The sequence below is a fragment of the Plecotus auritus genome, assembly GCF_963455305.1.
Source record: "Plecotus auritus genome assembly, chromosome: 8".
NCBI lineage: Eukaryota > Metazoa > Chordata > Mammalia > Chiroptera > Vespertilionidae > Plecotus > Plecotus auritus.
In genome coordinates this window covers 151,575,429-151,600,991 of record NC_137782.1, presented here as the reverse complement: position 1 = coordinate 151,600,991, position 25,563 = coordinate 151,575,429, and the positions used below count along the sequence as shown (strand labels likewise).

General features: G+C 40.2%; 1 protein-coding gene across 1 annotated transcript in view; it reads left to right on the top strand.

Moving 5' to 3' along the window:
- Window positions 1-25,563, top strand: part of CAMKMT (calmodulin-lysine N-methyltransferase) — a 322,383-nt gene that overhangs the window by 47,897 nt on the left and 248,923 nt on the right.

The following is a 25,563-nucleotide window of genomic DNA, read 5'->3' as shown; positions in this document are numbered from 1 at the left end:
TTGAGAAATCAGTTGATATTCTAATAGGAGATCCCTTGTAGGTAACTTTCTTCCTCTCTCTGGCAGCCTTTAAGATTCTTACTTTGTTGTTGGTATTTGCCAATTTAATTATGATATGTCTTGGTGTCGGTCTTTTGGGGTTCATCTTTTTTGGGACTCTGTGTGCTTCTTGGACTTGTTTAGTTTTTTTCTTGCCAATATCAGGGAAGTTTTCTGTCCTTATTTCTTCAAACAGGTTTTCTATTTCTTCTCTTCCTCTCCTTCTGGTACCCCTATTATGCGAATGTTGTTTTGTTTTGTGTTGTCCCAAAGCTTCCTTAGGCTCTCCTCTTGCTTTTTAAATTTTCTTTCCAGTTGCTGCTGTGTTTATGTGTTTTTTATTACCTTGTCTTCTAATCCGCTCATGTCCTCAGCCTCTTCTAGTCTACTGTTTAAGCCTTCCATTGTGTTCTTTATTGCAGCTATGTCAGTCTTCATTTCCTCTTAGTTCCTTTTCATGTTGGTGACATTCTCATTCAGCTCCTTATAATTCTTGTTGAGTTTTGTGTATTTGTCATTGAGTTGTGTGTATTTGTCATCCAGCCGTTTGAGCATCCTTATAACCATTACTCTGAATTCTTTCTCTGACATGTTACTTGCCTCAATTTCATCTAACTCCCTTTCTGGTGATTCCTCTTTTTCTTTCCTTTGGGGATTGCTTTTTTGTCTTCCCATGCTTTGCTGTAATTTTTTTAAAAAAGATATATTTTATTGTTTTTTTACAGAGAGGAAGGGAGAGGGATAGAGAGTTAGAAACATCGATGAGAGAGAACCATCGATCAGCTGCCTCCTGCACATACTGGGGATGTGCCCGCAACCAAGGTACATGCCCTTGACTGGAATCTAACCTGGGACCCTTCAGTTCGCAGGCTGACGCTCTATCCATTGAGCCAAACCGGTTAGGGCTGCTGTAATGTTTTAATTGTAGATCCGATTGCTTTGCTACCCAGGTTCTTTTGGGGATGGTGCTACTGGTGTGATCTCTTAGGTCTCCTGGGCTTGGTAATATAGTGTGGCTCCCTACTTGAGCTATTTGGGTTCTCTTGATGTAGGCTTGTGAGCTGGAAAGGCGCAACTGCAGTGTTTAGAAGTCAGCAGCCGTGGAGGGGGATGTCCCAATTTTTGCTGTCTTGTGCCCTTGGTTGAAATTGCACGTGCCCAGCGGGGACTCACAGTGGCACCCACGAGCCGTCTTTCGGCATGGTAGGGCTCAGGAGGCCTGCACTCTGGAAAGGCGTGACTGTGGTGTCCAGAGTTCTGTAGCTATGGGGTGGGCAGACTCAGCTTTTGGTGTTGCACCTGTGGTGTATAGGCACATGCTCCCAGTGGCGGCTCACAGGGACACCTGCGGTGTGTTTGCCAGCAGGGTGCACTGATGCACTCTGAAGGGCCCTGGCACTGAAGCCATGCAATTGAGGTGTCTGTGGGCAGGTATCCAGGATGAGTGAATTCAGAATTTCTACTGTCGGGGGAGTGCCTCCCTGTTTGTCCAAGATCGCACCCAGCGGGGGCTCCCTGCGGCTCCCAGGAGCGCCCTGTGGATTGATGTGCTCAGGGGGCCTGTGCTCTGGAAACGCGTGACTGTGGCAGTGCATTGACGCACTCTGAGGGGCCCTGGCGCTGAAGTTGCACAGCTGAATTCAGGAAGAGGGAATTCAGAATTTCTACTGCAGGGCAGCATGCCCTTGTCTGTACAAAATTGCATCCCACGGGGCTCACATCGGCATCCAAGGGCTGCCTGTGGAGTGGTGTGCCCAGGAGGCCTGTGGGCTGTGTCCGGAGGTCTGCCGCTGGGGAGGGGGAAGTTGCACTTACTGCTGCGGGAGCAGTGCACCTTTGGAGGTGGAGATCCTAGGGTCCGTGGGTCTGTGGGTGGGGCAGCAGGATTTTGGCTGGAGTGGCTGCCGGGTCACGAGCAGTGTCCAAGGCCTGTCTGGGTGGTGGTGCTCATGAGTTCCTAGAAGAGGCCGCTCTCCCCTTCAAGATGGCGTGGGCTCTGTGCTTGAGTCCTGCAGTCTGCGGAGTGCCCGCAGCGGTGGAAGTCTCTCCCTGTCCAAGAGAGCCAGCCCTTGCTGCTCCTGTTGGACTTAACTGTCCCTCACTCACTCACACACACACCACACACATCCACACACTCTCCTTTCATTCCCTCAGTCACTCACATCCTCTCCCTCACCTCCGTCCTGCCATCTGCCATCTTTTCAGTGCTGGAGCCAGTAGCATGTATATTTCTAAGGCCTATAAATATTAATATTTGAATCTGAATCCAACTTATTTTTTTTTAATTTAAAGTTTTACATTTAATAAAGTAAAGAAAAGTATTCGTTTAGATTTTTTAAATTCAGTTTTTTTTAACCTCCTATCTTTCCTTATGTAGTATTTACTGAATACAAGTGCAAGGTGTTAAAATTAAGCTTCTGTATAAAAAATATTTAAACCTAATTCTAAGTACCCTAAAAAAAAAATTACCCTCACCTGACCAGTGTGGATTGGTGGTTGGATGTCGACCTATGAGCCAAGAGGTCTTGGTTCAGTTCTGGTTTTGGTTCTGGTCAGGGCACAAGCCCGGGTTGTGGACTCAGTCCCCAGTGAGGGGGTGGTGTGGGAGGCAGCCAATCAATGATTATCTCTCATCATTGATATTTCTGTCTCTCTCTCCATTCCTCTCTGAGATCAATAAAATATATTTTTAAAAAAGTAACCTCAGTTTTTATGGTCTTGCCCTGATTTAAGTGAAACTTCAATTTTTAAAAAAATAGCGGAATATATAGATACCACAAGCCTATAGATTTCATCAGTTCTCTCCCATTCTCTACTCTCAGTGTTCCTTGCACATGCCATTTCATCTTCTCAGGTGTTAGGAACTGTGAACTGTTACTTCATCTGTGGGGCTTATCTCATGTCCTTTGCAGAGTTGGTGGCTGGCTTCTCTTTGTGCCCCGAGGTCTCTGTTTATATCTTAATTGTAACACTTGTCCTATTACATTGTAATTATCTGCTTACCTAGTCTCCTTAGCAGACCGAGAGTGACTTTGTCTTAGTCATTTTGCCTCCTCAAGCTCAATAAACATGTTTGTTGAATTCATGAAGTAATACTGTGTGTGTGTGTGTGTGTGTGTGTGTGTGTGTGTGTGTGTGAGAGAGAGAGAGAGAGAGAGAGAGAGAGAGAGAGAGAGAGAGAGACTATCCATAAGAAGATATCCAGAGATGCTGTTAACTCTCTTCTTTTAAGGATTTGATGAAATTCAGCTATTTTGTGAAAGCTCTCCTTCTCTTTTTAGTTTAAGGTTGCTAATAGGTTACCAACAAAAATGATAGAAACATAGACTGCTAATTTACTGCTTATGTTTGCATATATTAAACTAGGACCCCCAAATAAAAAAATTAGAGTAGCATTTTAATCACAATTTGAGGTCAAATCAATTAGAAAACATAAGCAAGTTTGTTGTTATTTCCAACTTCACATAATGGCATCATAATCTCTTTGGGGCACATATGTTTTGGAACATGAGCATAGTTATGTTCTTTTGAAAGACTATATACCACCTTATGAATTTACATATATAAACACTACTAATTAACATTTGTTTATTATTTTGCATTTCACTGCTATTTACTAACAGATTTCAAGACAATAGGCAATTTTGTAACCTCGGTTTTATACAAACCACTAGTATTTTTGGTCCCTAGCAACCATTTAGTATGTAAATTAGGTATTCTCAGGCTTAATGTACTTCATTTTTATAAAACAAATACATCATTAATCTGATTAAGTTCTTGGATGGGAGTGCTGTCCTCAGATCACGGTGGATCATTTATTGTTGGGCGTGCATCCAAAAAAAATTCAAGCATGGCACTTACAGTTTAGGTTTAGGAGAATTGTTGAAACCTCCTAAATGGCATTTTCCAGAAGAATAGAAAGGCACTGCTTACTTACAATTGCAAGCATTCCAAAAACTTAATGATGTTCTTATTCTTAATTGCAACTCAGTTTGATGATGATTCAGTGCCTGAAATTATGCCATGTTTTGCTTTGGTGTTATAAAATGTACAATGAAATAAAGGTGATCCAAGTGAATAAAAGATAGATTCTGGCTTTCTGGGAGTGACTTAGTCACTGTGTTTCTGAATTCAGAAGTTGCTTGACTGTCATGGCTATTATTTGGTATGTCTTTAGCTGTTAGTCAAATTTACTACTTAAGAACTGAGAATGCTTAATGTGAAGGTTAAATAGAGTTTATGATGTTTTAATTTATATAATGGGAGGACCTTTTAAGTAAATTAAAAACAAAGTTTATGTCATTCTACTTTCTTAGTTCTGTTTACCAAGTGTCTTCTGTTTGGAGGTTGTCTTTGTCTAATGGAGGTTGACAGTTGTCATGATAGTTTTCATTTATTGAATGTCTGCCATACATAGTACCTCATTCATTCTCCTAGAAATCCTGTGAAATTATGTTTAGTCCCATTTTACAGATGGTTAAACAAAGGCTCAGAGAGGTTAAGTTAGTGACAAAAGGCATACAGATAGCTTAATAGTTCTGAACTGAGAGCCTCTGTATCCTCAGATAGGGGAGAGAAAGAAAGAAGATGTAATCCTATACAATAAAAGCCTAATATGCTAAGTGTCCGACTGTTTGTTCGACCAGTTGCTATGACGTGCACTGACCACCAGGGGGCAGATGCTCCGACTGGTAGGTTAGCTTGCTGCTGGGGTCTGACCAATCGGGACTGGGCGAGACAGGCCAGACATGCCCTGGAGCCCTCCCACAGTGCCTCCCCAGCTCCAATTGTGCACTGGTGGGGTCCCTTGGCCTGGTCTGCACCCTCTGCAGTCTGGGACCCCTTGGGGGATGTTGGAGAGCTGGTTTTGGCCTGATCCCCGCAGGCCAGGCTGAGGGACCCCACCAGTGCACGAATCCGTGCACTGAGCCTCTAGTAACTTATAAGGCCCACAGCCTAGTGACTACGATTACTTTGGACAGGGTCTGGCAAACTTTTTCTGAACTTTATTTAACCTTCACATTAAGCATTCTCAGATAGTAAATATTTCCGGCATTAAGGACCACATATATATTGTCTTCTTTTTTTAATCTTTATTGTTGAAAGTATTACATAGGTCCTCCTTTTCCCCCCATTAACCTCTTCCAGCCTTTATATGGTCTTTATCACATATTGCTGTTTTTATTTTTTATAAACCTTTAAAAATGTAAAAACTGTTTTTAGCTCAAGGGCCAAAACAGGTTGAGGACTGGATTTGACCAAAAGTCCTTGGTTTGCCAATCTCTGATTTAAGGCAGTGTCAATAAGTTTTATATGTTCTCTCAGGACTATATAATTATAGTAACAAAAAATAATTTATAACTATAACAATGACTTTTTAATGTTAATCCTTCCCCAAGGATATTTTCCATTGATTTTTAGAGAGTGGAAGGGAGGGAAGAGAGGGAGAGGAGGGAGGGGGCGAGAGAGAGAGAGAGAAAGAGAGAAACATCTATGTGAGAGAGACACATTGATTGGTTGTCTCCTGCAGGAGCCCCAAAGGGAACTGGGGATTGAACCTGCATCCCAGGTACCTCCCCTTGACTGGGAATTGAACCCACAACCCTTTGGTGCATGGGCCGTCACTCTAACCATGGTGCCACCCTGGCTGGGGCTCTACTGTTACATCTATAAAAAGTACACAAACTCTTTAAGTCTAAAGCTTCTCTGTCTAATATGGTAGCCTCTAATCTCCTGTCATTTAAAAAATTAAGTTTAACTTAATTAAAATAAAATAACATTTAAATAATAAAATTAAAATTCAGTTCTTTAGTCCACTAGCCACATTTCCAGGGCTCACTAGTCACGTGTAGCTTGTGACCACCATTTTAGATAGGAAAGACATAGAACATTTCTCTTAGAAATATCTAAGACAGCACTACTTCCACGACATTCATTTTCTACAGAAGAATCACACAGTTTTATAGTTCTATACTATTTGTACTGATCATAATTATAGAATCTTTGTTTTCTTATTTATTTTTTTCTCATCCATTTTGAATATCTTGGCACTATTTTTCACCGAATTTCTCATTTACTTGGGGTATTCAGAATTCTCTGTTCATCTTTACCTATGCTTGCTCTGTTCTCAGAATGGTCTCTTAACATTACCCTCACCACTTACACTAATTTGAGTTCCATGTCATGAGGTAAATGTTAGCATTATACTTTGTGCTTACATGGCCAGCACCTTAGGTGTTCAACTAGTAGGTCATGGTCTCCCCTTTAATAGTCCTTTGGCTCTACGTCCTTAGCATTTTTTCCCACTTATTTGCTCTTTGGTAAATAGCAGAACACTTTTCTGATGTCCCAGTATATGTTTATATTCAAGTCTCTTTTTCTCTTTTTAAAATTAAAAATTTTTTTCAATTAAGTTGACATTTAGTATTATATTAGTTTTAGGTATACAACATAGCACTTGGACATTTATATAACTTACTAGGTGATTCCTGCCTCCAATACGTTTAATACCCACCTGACACGATACATTCAAGTCTCTGTTTCAGTCTTTGGTTTCTGGATACTTTTGATTTGACTTGCTGGAAAATACTCCTTTCTACAACATGAGTTTTCAGGATTAGATAGTTCTTTAACCTTTAAATTATGATTAATAATTTGCCTAAATCAGTGTTGTTCAGTAATAAGGTCCAGGGTAAATTAGAATGATGACTCAGGTCTTAATCATCAGCCTCTGTTATCAAGCTTGCAAATAGAGAAGTCGTGAGAACTACGATTCCGTCTTTGCTTTCTTCTGTGGTATATGCCATCCTGTGCGTTCGATAAATATAAAATGATTGGCTGTATAAAAAAGGCAAGTTGTATGGTTTACCATCTCTTGCTTTTTAAAAAGTTTTATCCTTTTTTTTTTTTAACACAACATGGAGTGAGTAATATTATGCCTTTGTGTACCTTTTGAATGTGGTGAGTTAATGTAGACATAATTCAGATTTAGGAAGTGCTAGGCCTTCTGCCTCATAATTCTGTAGGTAGATATTCTCCTTATACCAACTGGTTTCACTGTAGAAGTGATACAAGAACTTACAGCTACAAATCATTTTTGCCTTTTTATATCGACTCCATATTGAGCCAGTTTTCTGTGCATACTGACCTGGGAACTTCTATACTTGAAATGATATAAAGGCAAGGGAAATATCCTCTTTATCTGGACTTCTAACACTTAAGCTATGTTTTTCTTTCAGCACCTGCTGTGTGCAACTATATACAGGACTGATGGGGAGCAAAAGAGGCTTCCCCATATCATTTTAGAGAAAAGATGTTTGGCTGGCTTTCAGTTGGCACTTGAGAAGCAGGTAGCTCCGTGCTGCTGAATGGATGTGCTGGTAGCAGCTTGGGGATAAAGACCATCAGTAGAGTCTGGTCTGAATATTCATTTTCATTTTGAGAGACTTCAGTAAGAGAAGAAGGAACTGTGTAGATGAGGTGAATGAGGGTAGAAGGTGTGCGTGACCCAGCACTTCCACTTGCCTTGCAAACACATCACTGGCCCTAGCAGAGTGCAGATGAAAAGCCCAGTAGCATTGGTTATGTTTTACCAAAGAGCTGTGTGTGTAGATAAATATATGTACCTGCTACATATATATATAAAAACAAATATAGCTAACAAATATATATATATGTATAGTTTATATGTTTATTTTTTTGATTTGTCTAGTGCAGTGGTTCACAAACTCATTAGTCAACAGAGCCAAATATCAACAGTACAATGATTAAAATTTCTTTTGAGAACCGAAAACGGACTTCTGCGCATGGGCCACGAAATTTCAATCGCACTGTATGTGCGATTGAAATTTTGTGGAAGAGCCACACTCAAGGGGCCAAAGAGCCGCATGTGGCTCGCGAGCCGCAGTTTGCCGACCACTGGTCTAGTGCAAAGGTTTTGATGATTATGGTGCTTTTAAAACTTAAAACCTATGATTTCTAGGCACTGTCATCTTTTGCCTATAAGCCATGTTGTAATTCTCAATATTTTCTGAACAGGCAAAACTTTTTTTTTTTTAAAAAATGAATCTTGCCAAAACCGGTTTGGCTCAGTGGATAGAGCGTCGGCCTGCGGACTGAAGGGTCCCAGGTTCGATTCCGGTCAAGGGCATGTAACTTGGTTGTGGGCACATCCCCAGTAGGAGGTGTGCAGGAGGCAACTGATCGATGTTTCTCTCTCATTGATGTTTCTGACTATCTACCCCTCTTCCTTCCTCTCTGTAAAAAATCAATAAAATATATTTAAAAACAAAAAATGAATCTTTATTGTTCAGATTATTACAATTGTTCCTCTTTTTTCCCCCCTTAGCTCCCCTCCACCTGGTTCCCACCTCACCCTCTGCCCTCCCCCCCCCCACTGTCCTCATCCATAGGTATAAGATTTTTGTCCAGTCTCTTCCCGCACCCCCCACACCCCTTTCCCCCTGAGAATTGTCAGTCCACTCCCTTTCTATGCCCCTGATTCTATTATATTCACCAGTTTATTCTGTTCATCAGATTTTTTATTCACTTGGTTTTTAGATTCACTTGTTGATAGATATGTATTTGTTGTTCATAATTTTTATCTTTATCTTTTTCTTCCTCTTCTTAAAGAATACCTTTCAGCATTTCATATAATACTGGTTTGGTGGTGATGAACTCCTTTAGCTTTTTCTTATCTGTGAAGCTCTTTATCTGCCCTTCAATTCTGAATGATAACTTTGTTGGGTAGAGTAATCTTGGTTGTAGGTTCTTGCTATTCATCACTTTGAATATTTCTTGCCACTCCCATCTGGCCTGCATAGTTTCTATTGAGAAATCAGCTGACAATCGTATGGGTGCTCCCTTGTAGGAAACTAACTGTTTTTCTCTTGCTGCTTTTAATATTCTCTCTTTGTCTTTTGCTCTTGGCATTTTAATTATGATGTGTCTTGGTGTGGTCCTCTTTGGATTCCTTTGGTTGGGGTTCTGTGCGCTTCCTGGACTTGTAAGTCTATTTCTTTCACCATGTGGGGGAAGTTTTTGGTCACTATTTCTTCTAATAGGTTTTCAGTATCTTGCTCTCTCTCTTCTTCTGGCACCCCCATAATTCTGATGTTGGTATGCTTGAAGTTGTCCCAGAGGCTCCTTACACTATCTTCATACTTTTGGATTCTTTTTTCTTTTTGCTTTTCCGGTTGAGTGTTTTTTGCTTCTTTGTATTTCAAATCTTTGACTTGATTCTTGCGATCCTCTAGTCTGCTTTTAGGTCTCTGTATAATATTTTTTATTTCAGTCAGTGTATGCTTAATTTCTTTTCTTTTTTTTTTTTAAATTTAATAAATCTTTATTGTTCAGATTATTACAATTGTTTCTCCTTTTTCCCCCCATAGCTCCCCTCCACCCGGTTCCCACCCCACCCTTTGCCGTTACCTCCCCCCACACTTTCCTCATCCATAGGTGTACGATTTTTTTCCAGTCTCTTCCTGCACCCCCCCCACACCCCGTTCCCCCTGAGAATTATCAGTCCACTCCCTTTCTATGCTCCTGATTCTATTATATTCACCAGTTTATTCTGTTCCTCAGATTTTTAATTCACTTGATTTTTAGGTTCACTTGTTGATAGATATGTATTTGTTGTTCACAATTTTTATCTTTACTTTCTTCTTCTTCTTCTTCTTAAAGAATACCTTTCAGCATTTCATATAATACTGGTTTGGTGGTGATGAACTCCTTTAGCTTTTTCTTATCTGTGAAGCTCTTTATCTGACCTTCATTCTGAATAATAGCTTTGCTGGGTAGAGAAGTCTTGGTTGTAGGTCAGGGGTGGGCAAACTTTTTGACTCGAGGGCCACAATAGTTTCTTAAACTGGACCGGAGGGCTGGAACAAAAGCATGGATGGAGTGTTTGTGTGAACTAATATAAATTCAAAGTAAAGGAGCGGAGGGGAGAGCAAGAGAACCCTCTGCTCTTTCGGCTCCGCGGGCTGGATAGAAGAGCCGAACGGGCCGGATCCGGCCCGCGGGCCGTAGTTTGCCCATGGCTGTTGTAGGTTCTTGCTATTCATCACTTTGAATATTTCTTGCCACTCCCGTCTGGCCTGCATAGTTTCTGTTGAGAAATCAGCTGACAATCGTATGGGTGCTCCCTTGTAGGTAATTAACTGTTTTTCTCTTGCTGCTTTTAATATTCTCTCTTTGTCTTTGCTCTTGGGATTTTAATTATGATGTGTCTTGGTGTGGTCCTCTTTGGATTCCTTTTGTTTGGGGTTCTGTGTGCTTCCTGGACTTGTAAGTCTATTTCTTTCACCAGGTGGGGGAAGTTTTCAGTCATTATTTCTTCAAATAGGTTTTCAGTATCTTGCTCTCTCTCTTCTTCTGGCACCCCCATAATTCTGATGTTGGTTCACTTGAAGTTGTCCCAGAGGCTTCTTACACTATCTTCAACTTTTTGGATTTTTTTTTTTTTTTGCTTTTCCGGTTGAGTGTTTTTTGCTTCTTTGTATTTCAAATCTTTGACTTGATTCTTGTGTTCCTCTAGTCTGCTGTTGGGTCTCTGTATAATATTTTTTATTTCAGTCAGTGTATGTTTAATTTCTAGTTGGTCCTTTTTCATATCTTCGAGGGTCTCGTTATATTTATCGGCCTTTTCTAGGATATTCTTGAAAAGCCTTATAACCGTGGTTTTGAATTCTATATCCAGTTGTTTGTTTTCCTCCATTTCTTTTGTTTGTGATCTGTTTCTTCGTCTCCCCATTTTTCACTGCTTCCCTGAGTTGGTAGGGTAGCTTTGTGTGCTACGTTTCCTATATGGCCCAGTGGGTTGGCCTCCCCAGTTAACCTGAGGTGGACACTCTTGGTGCACCCCTTTGTGGACTGTGTGTACAGCCTTGTTGTAGTTAAGTCTTGATTGTTGTTGGTATCACTGGGAGGAATTGACCTCTAGGCCAATTGGCTGTGAGGATCAGCTGTTTCTAGGCTGGGAGAGCTTCTGTGCTCAGCTTGGATGGGGCGGAGTCTCAGGGTGGAGCAGACAGCCTTGCTTTCCCGTCAGCCCTGTCCTATGAGGCCCCTGGGTCTCAGTGTCCCACCGCAATGGCTGCACACACCTCTGAGAGAAAGCTGCCCTCAAGTTTTGCCTGCTGCCAGACAGTCCAGTTTCTCCCCGAATGAGTCTGGGTACCCAAAGTCTTACCTGGAACTAGAGTACAGTGCAGTCGGGAGGTTTTGTTTCCCTCCCGAACGAGAAAGCCAGCCACGTGCTCAACTGCCCGCCCTCTCCGCACACATGCGCCTCCACACCTCTGCCTTCTGCAGCTCCCCTGAGTCTCAGTGTGCTTCTTCCTGACAGTCCAGTTTCACCCTGTATGAGTCTGGGTTCCCCGAGTCTCACCCAGAACTGGAGTTCAGCGCAGTGGGGAGCCTTTGTCTCTCGCCCGTTCGAGAAAGCCAGCCACATATTCAGCCGCCCACCCTTTCCCTGCATGTGCGCGTCTTCCCGTCTTTGCATCTCCGCACCTCTGCCCTTCGCAGCTCCTCTGAGTCTCAGTGTACTTTTCTCTTTCCTTCTAGTTGTAGAATTTCCACTCAGCCAGCTTTCTGGTGGTTTTGGATGATGTCTGTTTTGTCTTTTAGTTGTAGTTTTGAAATTGTTGTGCGGGGCAGCAGTATAGGTGTTTACCTATGCCGCCATCTTGGTTTTTTCCCCAGGCAAAACTTTTTAAGGACAACTTGCATTTCAATATTCTGCCTTGAAGATTCTCCTCTGAATTCGCTGACAGACTTTTACTAGTTGTTCCAGATACAACTGAAATGCTGCCTTCTTATTAAAGCTTTTCAAATTCCTCAGGCCAGCGGTTCCTTCCCTTGTGCTCCGAAGTACTTAGTTTATTCTCCTCTTACTAGAGGCCCGGTGCATGAAATTCATGCACTCGGGGGATTCCCTCAGCCTGGCCTGGGCCCTCTCACAGTCCGGGAGCCCTCAGCGGATGTCCAACTGATGGCTTAGTCCTGCTCCCTGGCAGTCAGACATCGTTAGCACTGCCGCAGAGGCGGGAGAGGTTCCTGCCACCGCCACTGTACTCGCCAGCTGTGAGCCCGGCTCAGGGCTTCTGGCTGAGCGGTGCTCCTCCTGTGGGAGTGCACTGACCACGAGGGGGCAGCTCCCGGCATTGAGCGCCTGCCCCCTGATGGTCAGTGTGCGTCATAGCGACTGGTCATTTCACCATTTGGTTGATTTGCATATTAGCCTTTTATAGGCTAGCCCAGGGGTGGGCAAACTTTTTGACTCGAGGGCCACAATGGGTTCTTAAACTGGACCGGAGGGCCGGAACAAAAGCATGGATGGAGTGTTTGTGTGAACTAATATAAATTCAAAGTAAAGGAGCGGAGGGGAGAGCAAGGGAACCGGATAGAACAGCCGGATCTGGCCCGCAGGCCGTAGTTTGCCCATGGCTGGGCTAGCCCTTGGAACATGTTGTAATTATCACTGTAAATGTGTGTCATCCCTCTGTTTGGTGAGCTTCTGGAGCAGGGGCTGTTTTTTATATCCTTAACATCTGGCACAGAGCTAGACATGTAATAGGTTCTCAATAAATGTTCGAATAACTGGAAGAATAAATGAATGAATAAAATATACCCCCTCACATTTGAAATGTGCTTGAGCTCTTCACGGTGCCTTTTTTCTGTGCTGCTTTTCTTTATCTTCTTCCCTGCCACATGTTCTTCTGTCCGACCTGGTAGATTTCAGAGCTTAGGAAATATGTGTTTGAAAATTTAAAATAAAGTGCCTTGAACTCCTTAGAGGGAAAGTCTATGAATAAATAATTAGACTCATTTCACATCAAAATCTAAAGCATAAAAAATATTCAGTATCATTTGGTGCTTTACTCACTTGTATGGTAATCTAATGGCATATCCATTGTTATCACTGAACTATACTGAAATATTTTACCCTTGAGGCTTTTCATCTGACAAAAGGAGGCTTTTTGAAAATGAAAAAGCATAGTTCCTGTCCCTGGTTTGCTGAGGGGGCAATTTATTAGTTTAGTAATGCATGGGTTAATATTACCATGTTTTATATTGAACATTACTTGAAAGAATTACTATTAATATCACCACAGCATGTATGTATATAGCTCCTGTCATCTTTGGGGTATGTAAATCAGGCATGTTGCTGAAGAACTACTTAGCATTTTCTTGGGAGTGAAGTGCTTAGTTTCGGAATTTAATTGTAGGTTTTACATTTAAGCTGTTCAGTATTACTTTTATAAAGGTTCTACAAATTTCTTGCTTTGTAGTTTAACAGGTTTAGTCACCACAGTTGAAAGGCATTATCCTCATAATGAAGCTAGAAAAGAATAAAGGTTGATCATGCAGGGCTGGCTGGCTGTGACATTAAACAATAGAGCTTGACTTCTTCATGTCTGTTAAATTAGACTGTGGTGTGTGCTTATCTTGCTGGAATGATATTGAATTGTAACAAGAAAATGTTATGTTGTGCAGCTCTGCAAAGTGAGTGTACATCTATTCCTGCTTCATATATATGGGGAGAGCTTTAAAACACTATTGGATTTACCTTATGAGCTTGAAGTCTAATGGCACAGACTGTGCATAATACTGAAACAAAAATAAAGAAAAAGTGCCAAGGCTTTAAAAAAAGTATGTGTATATATATATATATATTTCAGAGAGGAAGGGAAATGGAGAGAGAGATAGAAATATCAGTGATGAGAGAGAATCATTGATCAGCTGTCTCCTGCACCCTGCACGCCCCACACTGGGAATGGAGCCTGCAACCCAGGCATGTACCCTGACCGGGAGTCAAACCGTGACCTTCTGGTTCATAGGTCGACGCTCAACCACTGAACCTCGCAAGCTAGGCACAGAGGTTTTTAAGTATACTGTAAGTTTTTACCCATGCAGTCTTTCTTTAAAGGGCTAAAGGCAGCTTAGGAAGGGTATGCTGGAAAAATTAGATTTTGAAGAGGTTTTTGAAAGAGATAAATTTTATCTGTGACCTGAGGAAGAGTAAGAGGCTATTACATTACATATGTCACAGATTTATTCTAAACTTCTCTATAATTGTACTTGGTATAGTTCAACTTTAAATATTAATGAAATACCTATGTTCCCAACACTGTTTTGGATACCACAGGAGGTTTTAAAAGGGCATGTTTTTTAGTCCTGCCCTGATAAATTTAGTATCTTTTTTGAGGAGACAAATATTAAATCCATGAAATAACTTAGAATTGTTGGATGTATGAATGACAGTATTGTAAGCTGTCAAGATCATTTAAAATTTTTATTCTGTTATTATATGTATCATTCCCAAATGTGTCACATGAGCATAAATGATAGGCATCCCTTTTATGTCTTAAGTTACTACTAAAAATGTTGAAAAGTCAAGGCCAAGGTTAGGGTTAAGAAAAAGCCTTTTATCTCTTCCCACACTTATTCTTAACACATGTTTATTTTTTTACTCTTGATCTCTGCATTATTTCTAAACATGTATAAATCACCTAGGTAATAATCTGTTACAGAATTTTACGTGGATTAAGCTACCATTAAAGCATATATATTCATTTCTCTTTTCTAAAAAAATCAAAACATCATTTTCATATTTCTGTGTCCTTTTTTTCTCCATTTGTCATGATGCCTCGGTGTGATTACTGACAGGGAAATGTTTTGAGTTTAGTTTTCATGGTGGAATGCAGATTGCCCTGTCTGGAGATTCAAACCCTCTTAAAGCAGCTACTAGATTTGCTAGTATTTCCTTGCCTCTTAAAGCCTGCATTTTCTTCTTTATGTTTATCTTCCTTTCTTTCTTTTTTTTTTTTTAAATATATTTTATTGATTTTTTACAGAGAGGAAGGGAGAGGGATAGAGAGTTAGAAACATCGATGAGAGAGAAACATCGATCAGCTGCCTCCTGCACACCCCCCACCGGGGACGTGCCCGCAACCAAGGCACATGCCCCTGACCGGAATCGAACCTGGGACCCTTCAGTCCGCAGGCCGACGCTCTATCCACTGAGCCAAACCAGTTTCGGCTATCTTCCTTTCTTAAGACTATTTTTCTTCATGGAGAAGACTGAATGGAAGTAGAGAATGAGTTTCTATACACCTGATGTCCATTTCCTCCCCCGCCCCTTTTTTTAAATAGAACCATAACTCAGATTTGTTTAGAGGAAGAATGTGTCAAGCAAAGTAAATACTATCTTGGGTCCCTTGCAACTGTGAGTTACATATGTCACAGATTTATTCTCATGATACATTCTGGCCCGTAAGGTGTAAGGGGAGTGTGCCAGGTGGAGTGTATTAGTTAGCTGATTCTGCATAACAAATTACCCCAAAATTCAGTGACTTAAAATAATAATAAGCATTTATTATCTCACACAATTTTGGGATCGGTAACTCAAGAGAGCTAGGCTATATGATTTTGGCTCAGGGTCTCTCATGAGATTTCAGTCAAGATGTTAGATGGGCCTGTAGTTATCTCTTAAGTTTGACTTAAAGGATCTTTTTTTTTCTTCATAATTTTTACTTTATTATAAAAGACATTTGAACCCCAGGGCAGCATATGAAAATGATTGCTTTAAACTTTGCTCAATTTAATTTTTTTTATTGTCTAAAGTTTTACATATGTCTCCTTTTTCCCCAATTGACCGCACCTGCCCAGCCATTCCCACCCCGGGCAAGCCCCAAAATAAGCCAGCTGGAGAAAGATAAATATCACATGATCTAACTCATATGTGGGATATAATGATCAACATAATTTGATGAACAAGAATAGATTGATCTAGAGACAAATGGTAGGGGGGTGGTTACAGAGCAACCAAAGGACTTGTATGCATGCATATTAGCATAACCAGTGGACATAGACACTGTGACTTAAAGGATCTTTTAATCACTATGTCTTATTGCATCTAATAATGATGATAATGATGCTACTGATGCTGATAAGATGATGAAGAAGAAGATGATGATGATAATATCTGCCCCATAAAGGCAAAGTTAAAGTGTATACAGCACTATTATAGGCCAACTGCTACTATGAACTTCAAGATGTTGATTAGAATTAGTTCGTATTAATAGTCTCATTCACTGATTCTCTACTTTTTGAAGTGTTAAGATACTTTGAATCCTCTCTTCTAGAACTTGCTTTCTTTTGTAGAACTTTTGTAATCTGTCTGAGAAAGACATCCTTGACCTCCATCTGCCCAAATAGCTCTCAAAACTTGACGTAAAACAAACAAAAAATAATACAGGATAATACAAGATTAAGTACTAAATTTGCTATCAAATGTGAAACCTTCCCAACAAAGGCTACTTACATAAGCCAGGAATGAGAGCAGTAAATAACGGCTAGAAGCACACATTTTCCTGTGAAGAGGAGACTGATTGAAACATGACCAACGCCCAAAGCAAGAGACACCTGGATGATGATAGAGACTAAAAAAAGAATCGATAACAAAATGTCTATTATTATATGTAGCTTTTGAACAAGTATTCATGTTGCTGAACAATGAATAAGAGCTTAAAGCAGCACTTTCCCCTTATACTAGTGTACAAACAACTAAACACGTGAAAGTACAGGAGGCAGCTAAGCACAGCATGTAACTAGCCTTATAGTTAGGGCTAGGTTTGGGGATGGTGTGGGACATTGGCAAGGGGGCGTGATGAGCCACCTGAGGCCTTAATTGACATTAAGTAGCTTGTTCCTCTGCACATTATGCCCTTTGCTTGGTGGACGAAAAAGCCTGAAACAGCTTATTTGTGGTCTTAATCTCATGGGAGGTGATGTTTGTCAGGAAACAGAAGGTTTTGGCAGTATTCTTCATCTATAAATTGTTCTTTTTGTTTGGTTTGGGAATATACGGGGAAAGTAAAATTTCTTGGTTGAAAGGTTAAATGCCAATTATGTGTTTAGTGGTGTTGATTACTCGTTCTCCAAGTTTCCTGAATTTGTTCTTGCCCTTATATTCTCATTGACTTCAACAACCTAAAATCAGACTCAGCTGCATCCTTCTGTCTTTGTCTTCTACCATTTGCATTACCCTGTGGTGCTGCCATGGCTGTACACCCTGTGGGACTGCCATGGCATGTACACCCTGTGAAGCTGCCACAGTGTGTACATCTGGTGGGGCTGCCACGGCTTCTATACCTGGTGGGACTGCCACAGTGTGTACACCCGGTGGGGCTGCCACGGCTTCTATACCTGGTGGGACTGCCACAGTGTGTACACCCGGTGGGGCTGCCACGGCTTCTATACCTGGTGGGACTGCCACAGTGTGTACACCCGGTGGGACTGCCACGGCGTGTACACCCTGTGAAGCTGCCACGGCTTGTACAGCTGGTGGTGCTGCCACGGCTTGTACACCGGGTGGGACTACAGCTTGTACACCGGGTGGGACTGCCACAGTGTGTATACCTGGTGGGGCTGCCACGGCGTGTACACCCTGTGAAGCTGCCACGGCTTGTACACCTTGTGGGGTTGCCACGGCTTGTACACCTGGTGAGGCTGCCACAGCTTGTACACCTGGTGAGGCTGCCACGGCTTGTACACCTTGTGGGGTTGCCACAGCTTGTACACCTGGTGAGGCTGCCACGGCTTGTACACCTTGTGGGGTTGCCACGGCTTGTACACCTGGTGAGGCTGCCACGGCTTGTACACCTTGTGGGGTTGCCATGGCTTGTACACCTGGTGGGGCTGCCATGGCTTGTACACCCGGTGGGGCTGCCATGGCTTGTGGTATCAAATACACACATTTTGTTTCAGATTGAAGCCTTTCATCAGTCAGTCTTTGACCTAAAGTTTATCTTCGGTCATTTCTCGTTATAACCACAAGGATTATGGCTGCACTTGTGTCTTTGCCTTTGTTGTCATACACATTCACATCTGGGCTTTTGCGTAGTCTTTTTCCACATCAGCATTTATGAAAGCAGTCTGTACTTGATTACCCAGATATTCTTTCTTTAATGTAACTCATATTCCTGACAAGTGAACAAGATTCTGGTACATTGAACTATTTAAGACAAGAATAAATAATTTTGACTTATCTTCATTTAGGGTCTTTTTAATTTAGTGGATATATGACTTGTCTAAATATTACTTTGTTATAGAAACACGGGACTTCAGAATTGGAAAAAATTAGAGCTCAGAGTACATACCCCTTCCTTAATTTCCAGATAAGGAAACAGATTCAGAGTGGTTAAGAGATTTGGCTTAGGGCATTTAATAAGTAGAAAGAGTAAAATTAAAATCCACATTTATAACTCTTCATTGAGTGTGCTTTCCACTAGAGTAATTGATTCCTCTTGTTTTATGTATCTCTTTTATAATATCTCTAAGGGTAAGAGCTTTGTTTTATATCCCACCCTCACTGTATCTATAACATTAGTCCCACACGGTAGTTTTGGATAAGCTTGGAAGAGTGTTAATTTTCGTGTAGATGTATGTGAATATATTAGTCATAATGGGATAAGTTATGCTGCAACAACAGCCCACCCCCTAACCTCAAGACTTGGAACACCAAGTTTTCTGTTGCGTTGCATGTTTATCTTCAGTTTATTGTGACTCTGTTCCATGTTGTCTTCAATGTGGAACCCAGGATGATCAAGCAACTTCTGGAACAATTGCAGGAGATGGAAAACAGACACTGAACTATGCATTGGGTCTCATATTTTTGTTTTCACTTCTTATTGGCCAGAGCACTTTACATGGCTAAGCTTGTTATTAATAGGGTTGAAAAATATAATCCTTCTCAAGGTAGAGGCAGCAAATATTAAAAAATATAATACTAAAAAAGAAAAAAAAAAAACTATGATGACCTTAGGTACAGAGTGTTGAGTGACATCTTTTCAGTCTGTAGCATACTGTCATCATTGATCCCTGTGTGGCCACTTTCTGCTTTTATTTATTTATTGTTTTTATGTATCCTTATACAAGAATACTGTTGTTTTGGGGTATATATTTTAAATTTATATAAGAGGTAGTAAGCTAGAGATTGTATTGTTTCTCGATTTTTTTCATTCAACATTATAAGATTTATCCACATTGCAATATATTCATCCATTTTCTTGCATTTGGTGAATACATAATATTTCATGATAAGCATCCACCACACTTTACTTGTCCATTACCTGAGATTGCCTTCAATTCTCGATCACCATAAATATACTATGTGAGAATTTCTTTGGTCTGCATAGCCAGGAGTAGTATTGCTGTGTCATGCAGTATACATAATATTTAATTTAATAATTAAGTATTATTCTGTGAATATTTTCACTAGCTTGCAGAACTATTCTTGGTGTTATTAGAATTTAGCAATTTAAGTATTACACCTTATAAATCAATGTTATTAATTCTGTAAATTAGTCAAGTCCACCCAACTAAAAACACACATATAACTAAAGTGATATGTAATTCACACCTGTAAGGAGATTTTCCCCTAGTGATGACATAGCTATAAGCATGTATTATAATCTGTTCTCAGGCATTATTTTATACTAGTGGCCCAGTCCATGAATTTGTGCACATTGAAAGGAAGTTAATTAGAAGAAATATTTTAATATCGCTATTCGCCCTTTCTCTATAATAGAAGTGTCAACCAAATTCACTATCGACAATGACAGATCGAAACACATGTGTGTGATTGGCACCAGCAAGAGCTTTATATGTATTGCATATGTGCTAGTCAACTTAGCCTTTTATAGATATAAAATAAACTTGCTTACGTAGACCTACTTTCTGATTTAGCTAAACTTTTTCTAGCCCATTGAAGCACCCCAAGTTCTCTTTCAGGTAATTGTCAGCACAGCAGTAAATATCAACATGAAGCAGATTATTATTGTAGATCATGCAGGGAGAACAAAGGGTAAAATATTTAATTGCAGCAGTGTTTGACTATATTCTGTGCAGTGAAAAAACCTGAAGTCATTTTCAAGGTCCACCATTTCTTACTTCTTTTCAGTTGGGTCAAGTTTCTAAGCTTTCTAAATCTCCATTTCCAGGCTAATGAAAAGAAAATAGGATTCCATTGAGTCTCCTATCTACCTACTCCAGGAATTCTGTGAGGATCAAATGAGATGAGGCACAGGAAAATGCTTCACAGACATTTGGTTAAAGTGTAAATGTTTGCACCTGGCTATAAAGCAAGTCAGGTTCCTGGGCTGAAGAAACTGCAAGGAGGCTAGTTGCCAGGAAGAGGAAGCCGGGCGTTGCTATGTGACGTCATTACCTGGTGCCCACAGCTGCCATTTCTGGGCTGGGCTGGGCTGTGGGCCGCATTTTGCGCCATGGCAGCGTTGGCTGCGATTTGGTGGGCTGTCACTCCAGGGTGGTGGCGGGGCCTGTGTCCCACTTGGGGGAAGCTGAGTGTTGCTTTGTTGGCACCAGGTCTGCACTGCCATTTCTCTGTAAATGTCCAGAGCGCATCATGGCAGCTCCTACATTGAGCGTATGCTCCCTGGTGGTCAGTGCGTGTCATAGCAACTGGTTGGATGGGCAGAGGGACACTTAGCATATTAGCTTTTTATATATATATATAGATTGCTATAAAAATCAGTAAATAAAATGTGATTTAGTCAATGGAATATTTTTCAGCAACAAAAAGGAATGATACCTTAAAAACATTAAGTGTAAGAAGCCAGTCACAAAAGTCCATGTTTTTTATCATTTACTAGTATATGAACTGTCCAGAACAGGTAAATCTATAGAGACAGAAAGTAGATTAGTAGTTGCCCCTGACAGAAGACTAGGAAATGAGGACTAAATGATATGAGTTGTATGCTTTAAATGGATGAACTTTTTTTTTAAATGAACTTTTATGGCATGTAAATTACATGTTAATGAGGCTGTTAAAAGCAAGCAAACAAACAAACAACAAACACCTCAATTGGATCATTTTCCAAGAAACAGTTTGGAAATGAGGTCAGAGCTGACTCCTTAGTTTGCTTCTTTCTTTGTGGAAGGAGTAGGGAACATACTCTCCTCCTGTGGGAACTTCAGGGGAAGAGCAGGACAGTTTTGACTCTGAGCTGTATCTTCAAGTTATTTGAAACACATGCATGTTATTTTAACAAAAAAATCTCTGTGCTTACACACTTCCCAGCCCTGACCTTTCGTTCAAATATTTGTAATAATGTTCAGGACGTTTTTACTTGTGTGACCCACCACTGGTTCCCTTCTCAAACATCCAATTTCTGCTATACTCTCAATTTTTACATCTCAATATTCAAAAACCTTGGAGAGCTTTTTGATCTTTTTCTTCTTTTGCTTTTTCAGATCCAACTTTTTATCATGTCATATCATATCTTTTTAAAATATTCTCTCTCTCTTTCTCTCTCTCATATCATGTCATCTTGAAGTTATTTTTCAAATATGCCACCTTTTATTCATTAATCTTTATCCTGGTCAAAAGGGGAAATTTTTCAAAATTTTAGAAAAGTAGAATTGACAGATTTTTGCTAATTTTAATTGTTTAAAAATAGCCAGAAAATTTCTTTTTTCAGCAATATTAACAAATAACTGACATAATACATTTGTGAATAAAACTGGAAAATTTAGTTCTGATTTTTTCTTTGTTTTACATATGTCGTTTCATAGTCACCATAAGACTTGTGTTTGTCAAATAAAACCATGGTAGTTTTTAAAGTATCCAAATCCATGATAACTAAGGGGTGCTCAAATGACTTGAATGCTCTAGCTTGAGATGGGTCAGCTTTCAGGGTCAAGTTGTGAAGAGAAAGCCATCACACACACTTCATCAACACTGTGGAATGAGAGACCAGTGCATTTACCGAGCAGTGGATTTCCAGTGAGCATATAAACTAATTGGTGGATGAACATGCCACAGGAGCAATGATTTTAAGGTCATAGCAGGCTCAGTGAATAATGCTGACTTACACTGCGTCTCACTGATAGCTGATCTTACCAATGAGCAGTTTAGAGGCATTCAAGCCTGAACTCTCATCCGTGTGCCTTGAATGGCATGTCAGCGGTCACTGTTTTTGACATCCTTTATATTTGTCTAGTCAGCTCTAAATCTTTAGGTTGGGCTGCAGAGTACTCAGGAAAGAAAAGAGAAGCAATTATTTTCAGTCATTGAGTTTTGAAGATCTTAGCATTAATTATGCTAAACATTGTTGGTTAATCAACAAATAAAAACGTTAGAAGGTGGTTAAGAAGCATTCCAAACTTGCTTAAAGCATAGTTTATGGTGATGAAGAATATCTTGTATACACTAACATATTTTTAGATACACTTTCACCCATGATGTTCATGGATAGTTTCAAAGCCACATATCCAAATTAAAGTTATTTTCAAGTTTGGAGAATATTGAAAAATGTATTCACTTTTAACTGGCATACACTTCTTTATCATATGAAAAAAGAGGAGCCCAGGATAATTCTAGGTCTGAAGATATATTTCAGCCAAGCAAAATTACAATGTTCTAGCTTGTTAAAAATTATTTAAGTGATAATGGGCTTTGATTTAGGGTTTTTCTCCCACTTAGGTCTTTAATTTATAAAAGATTATTTGAGCATTAAAAGTGTGCTTTACCTATTGTTTTTCAATCCCCGTGCTCTCTGACCTGCTACAGTTTTGCAGAAGTGCCCAATCAAAGGATTTGAACATTCTTTGCAAGTGTTCATCTGAGAAAATGAATGTTAAAGGCTAAGCTGGTATTCTTGTTTGTGATTCAAACTTTAACATTTATTTCCCATATAAATAAAATAAATGAGAAGTAGAAGGGATATAAATTCCCTGAATGTTCCAGAATCTTATGTGTGTTAATGAAAAAAAAATTTTTTTGTTGTATCAAAAGCAACACATTTACTTCCTAGAGAGAGTACCATGGGTGGTATTCTTTTTTGAAGTAGAGATTTGAAGTATAGTAGTTGTTTTTCATAATATATACACTAGACACAGTGTTGGATTAGGATAATTTTCTTTTCTCTTATAGTTTTATTGAGAAATAATTGACATATACCACTGTATAAGTTCAAGGTGTATAGCATTATGGTTTGATTCACACATATTGTGTAATGATTACCACAATATGTTTAGTTAACATTCATCATCTCATGTAGATACAATATAGTTTGTTTTTGATACAATAATGCTAAGAAAAATAATTACCCTAATATCATTTTGTAACTCGAAAACAAACTAAAAATATTCTTGTTTCTTGGAGATCCATATTCTTTCCAAGTAGCTGATAAAATATGTTCTACCGTTACTGTCATACCTGTTCTTTCATATTGTTATATAATCAGTAAGACTCTAATGTAGAATTAATTTGGACTCAGTTGTCTCTATTAAGACAAAGCAATATCATAGTTTTAAAAAATAGACATGATCATTTATGAGAATCTGGCTGCAATCAAAAGCAGTAACTATTATCCTTATAGGCTCATTTATTCAGTAAAGCATTATATTCTTCTTTGCTATTCTTTATTTAACTTTTTAAGTGAAATATGTTTACCTTTTATTAAAAATTTCTATTTTAGCCCAGCTGGCGTGGCTCAGTGTTTGAGCATTGACTTATGAACCAGGAGGTCATGGTTCAATTCCTGGTCAGGGCACATGCCTGGGTCGCCGGCTCGATCCCCGGTGTGGGACGTGCAGGAGGCAGCCAGTCAATGATTCTCTCTCATCATCGATGTTTCCATCTCTCTCTCCCTCTCTGAAATCAATAAAGATATATAAAAAATATATTTTACATGAATAGATACGTAATAATACAATCAGATAAAATGTTAATAATAGCATCGAGGTGGTGGGTATATGAGGCTTCTCTGTAAAATTCTTTCACATTTGCTATATATTTGAAAATTTTCATAAAATTTTTGGGAAAAGCTTCCTATTTTGATTGGCAGTCATTGCCAAATAGCCAAAACAACTTATTCTATTTAAAAAAAATATAATAAATACTTTAATTTTACTTATTTAAGCATAACAGTGCAGACCCAATATAATTTGTGTACTAGTAATATCACATATTTAACCAGTGAGCAAAACATAGAAATGACTTAAAATTGTATATCTCTTTACTGTACCCTATTGATATTTTGGTTGCTGGTTGAAAACTAATTTGAGCATTTTTAACTGAATCATGGAAGTTGCATCAACAGTAGATTTTTAAGGCAATAATTATTTTCCATGTTGTTGAAGGAGCCAGAATGAAATGAAGTGTTTGGAGAGTTTTAGAAATAAAATGTGGATGTGGATGAGGAACTGAGTTAGTTTAAAATATAATAAATTTTCTTTTCAGTTTTCCAGTGTACTTTGGAGCATGAAGAACATCACTAAGTAACCCTTATTCTCAGATTTTAGAGAGGGTATTTTGTCCTTAAGGAAAATAAATACAATAGCTGCATCGTTTGGGTATTTTCTCATTGTTTTCATTCAACTGTTTGTCGCACTAACAGTTGGTAGTGCCTGGTGTATTGGTGTCTCATAGAAGCAAGGTTGCAATGTAATGTGTCTATGCCCTTCCCCTTTTATTTTAATACTAGGGGCCCAGTGCACGAATTCGGGCACCTTGAAAGGAACTGTGGGCCGCGGGGCTGCGGTGGGCACCAGGACGGGTCTTGGCCCATCCTCCGCGCCCCCGCCCAGCCCCTCCTGCTGCAGTCCCCAGTTTCCTGTCTGCTGGCAGGCCTGCTCCCAGATGCTGATGGCGCCAGCCCTGCTCGCACCCACTGATGGTGCGGAGCGATTTGGGCTGGTGCCAGCAGCATGTGAGAGTGGGGCCAGCGCCGTCAGTGGGTGTGAGCGGCGGTTGCTGCCCCAATTGCCCCTCAGGAGCAGGGGGAGGTGGAGAAACTCTGAGGGGCGATCGGGACCGGCAACCACGGTTCATACCCGCTGACAGTGCTGAACTATCGGGGCGCTGGCAGCAGCAGCAGGTGCGAGTGGCAGCTCCAGTGCCGGCAGTGGGTGTGAGTGGGGTTAGCACTGGCAGCAGGTGTGAGTGCCTGGCAGGATCGCAGCATGCGGGAGCAAAGAATTTTCAGTAACCACCAGAGGCTTGCCCCGATGACAGCGACAGGCACCACGCCTTGATCTGGTGTCCCCACACACCTGCTCCACCATCCCGCTGCGGCCGATGCCTGCCATGTTCCGTGCTCTGCTAACTGCTGCTGACACCCACCATGTTCCGTGCGCACCCCCTGGTGGTCAGTGCACGTCATAGCGACTGGTTGTTTGGTTGTTCAGTTGTTCCGTTGTTCCGCCGTTCGGTCTACTTGCATATTGGGGTTTTATATGAATAGATACTAAAAAAAAAATAGGGCATTACTATTGTTCCTGTCCTGAAATCTTTTTATGGGCAGATTTGGCTTAGAGAGTTTTAATCTTGCTGAAATACTGGTTTATTTTACCTTTTCCAACATTGGAGTCTATAAGTTTGTAAGTCATCATACCTTTGATATTCCAAGGTAGTAATTTAGAGATGATTTTTTTAAAAAGTAAAACATATTTTTAATGTCATGAGTATTATAATCTCTTTTCACATGACTA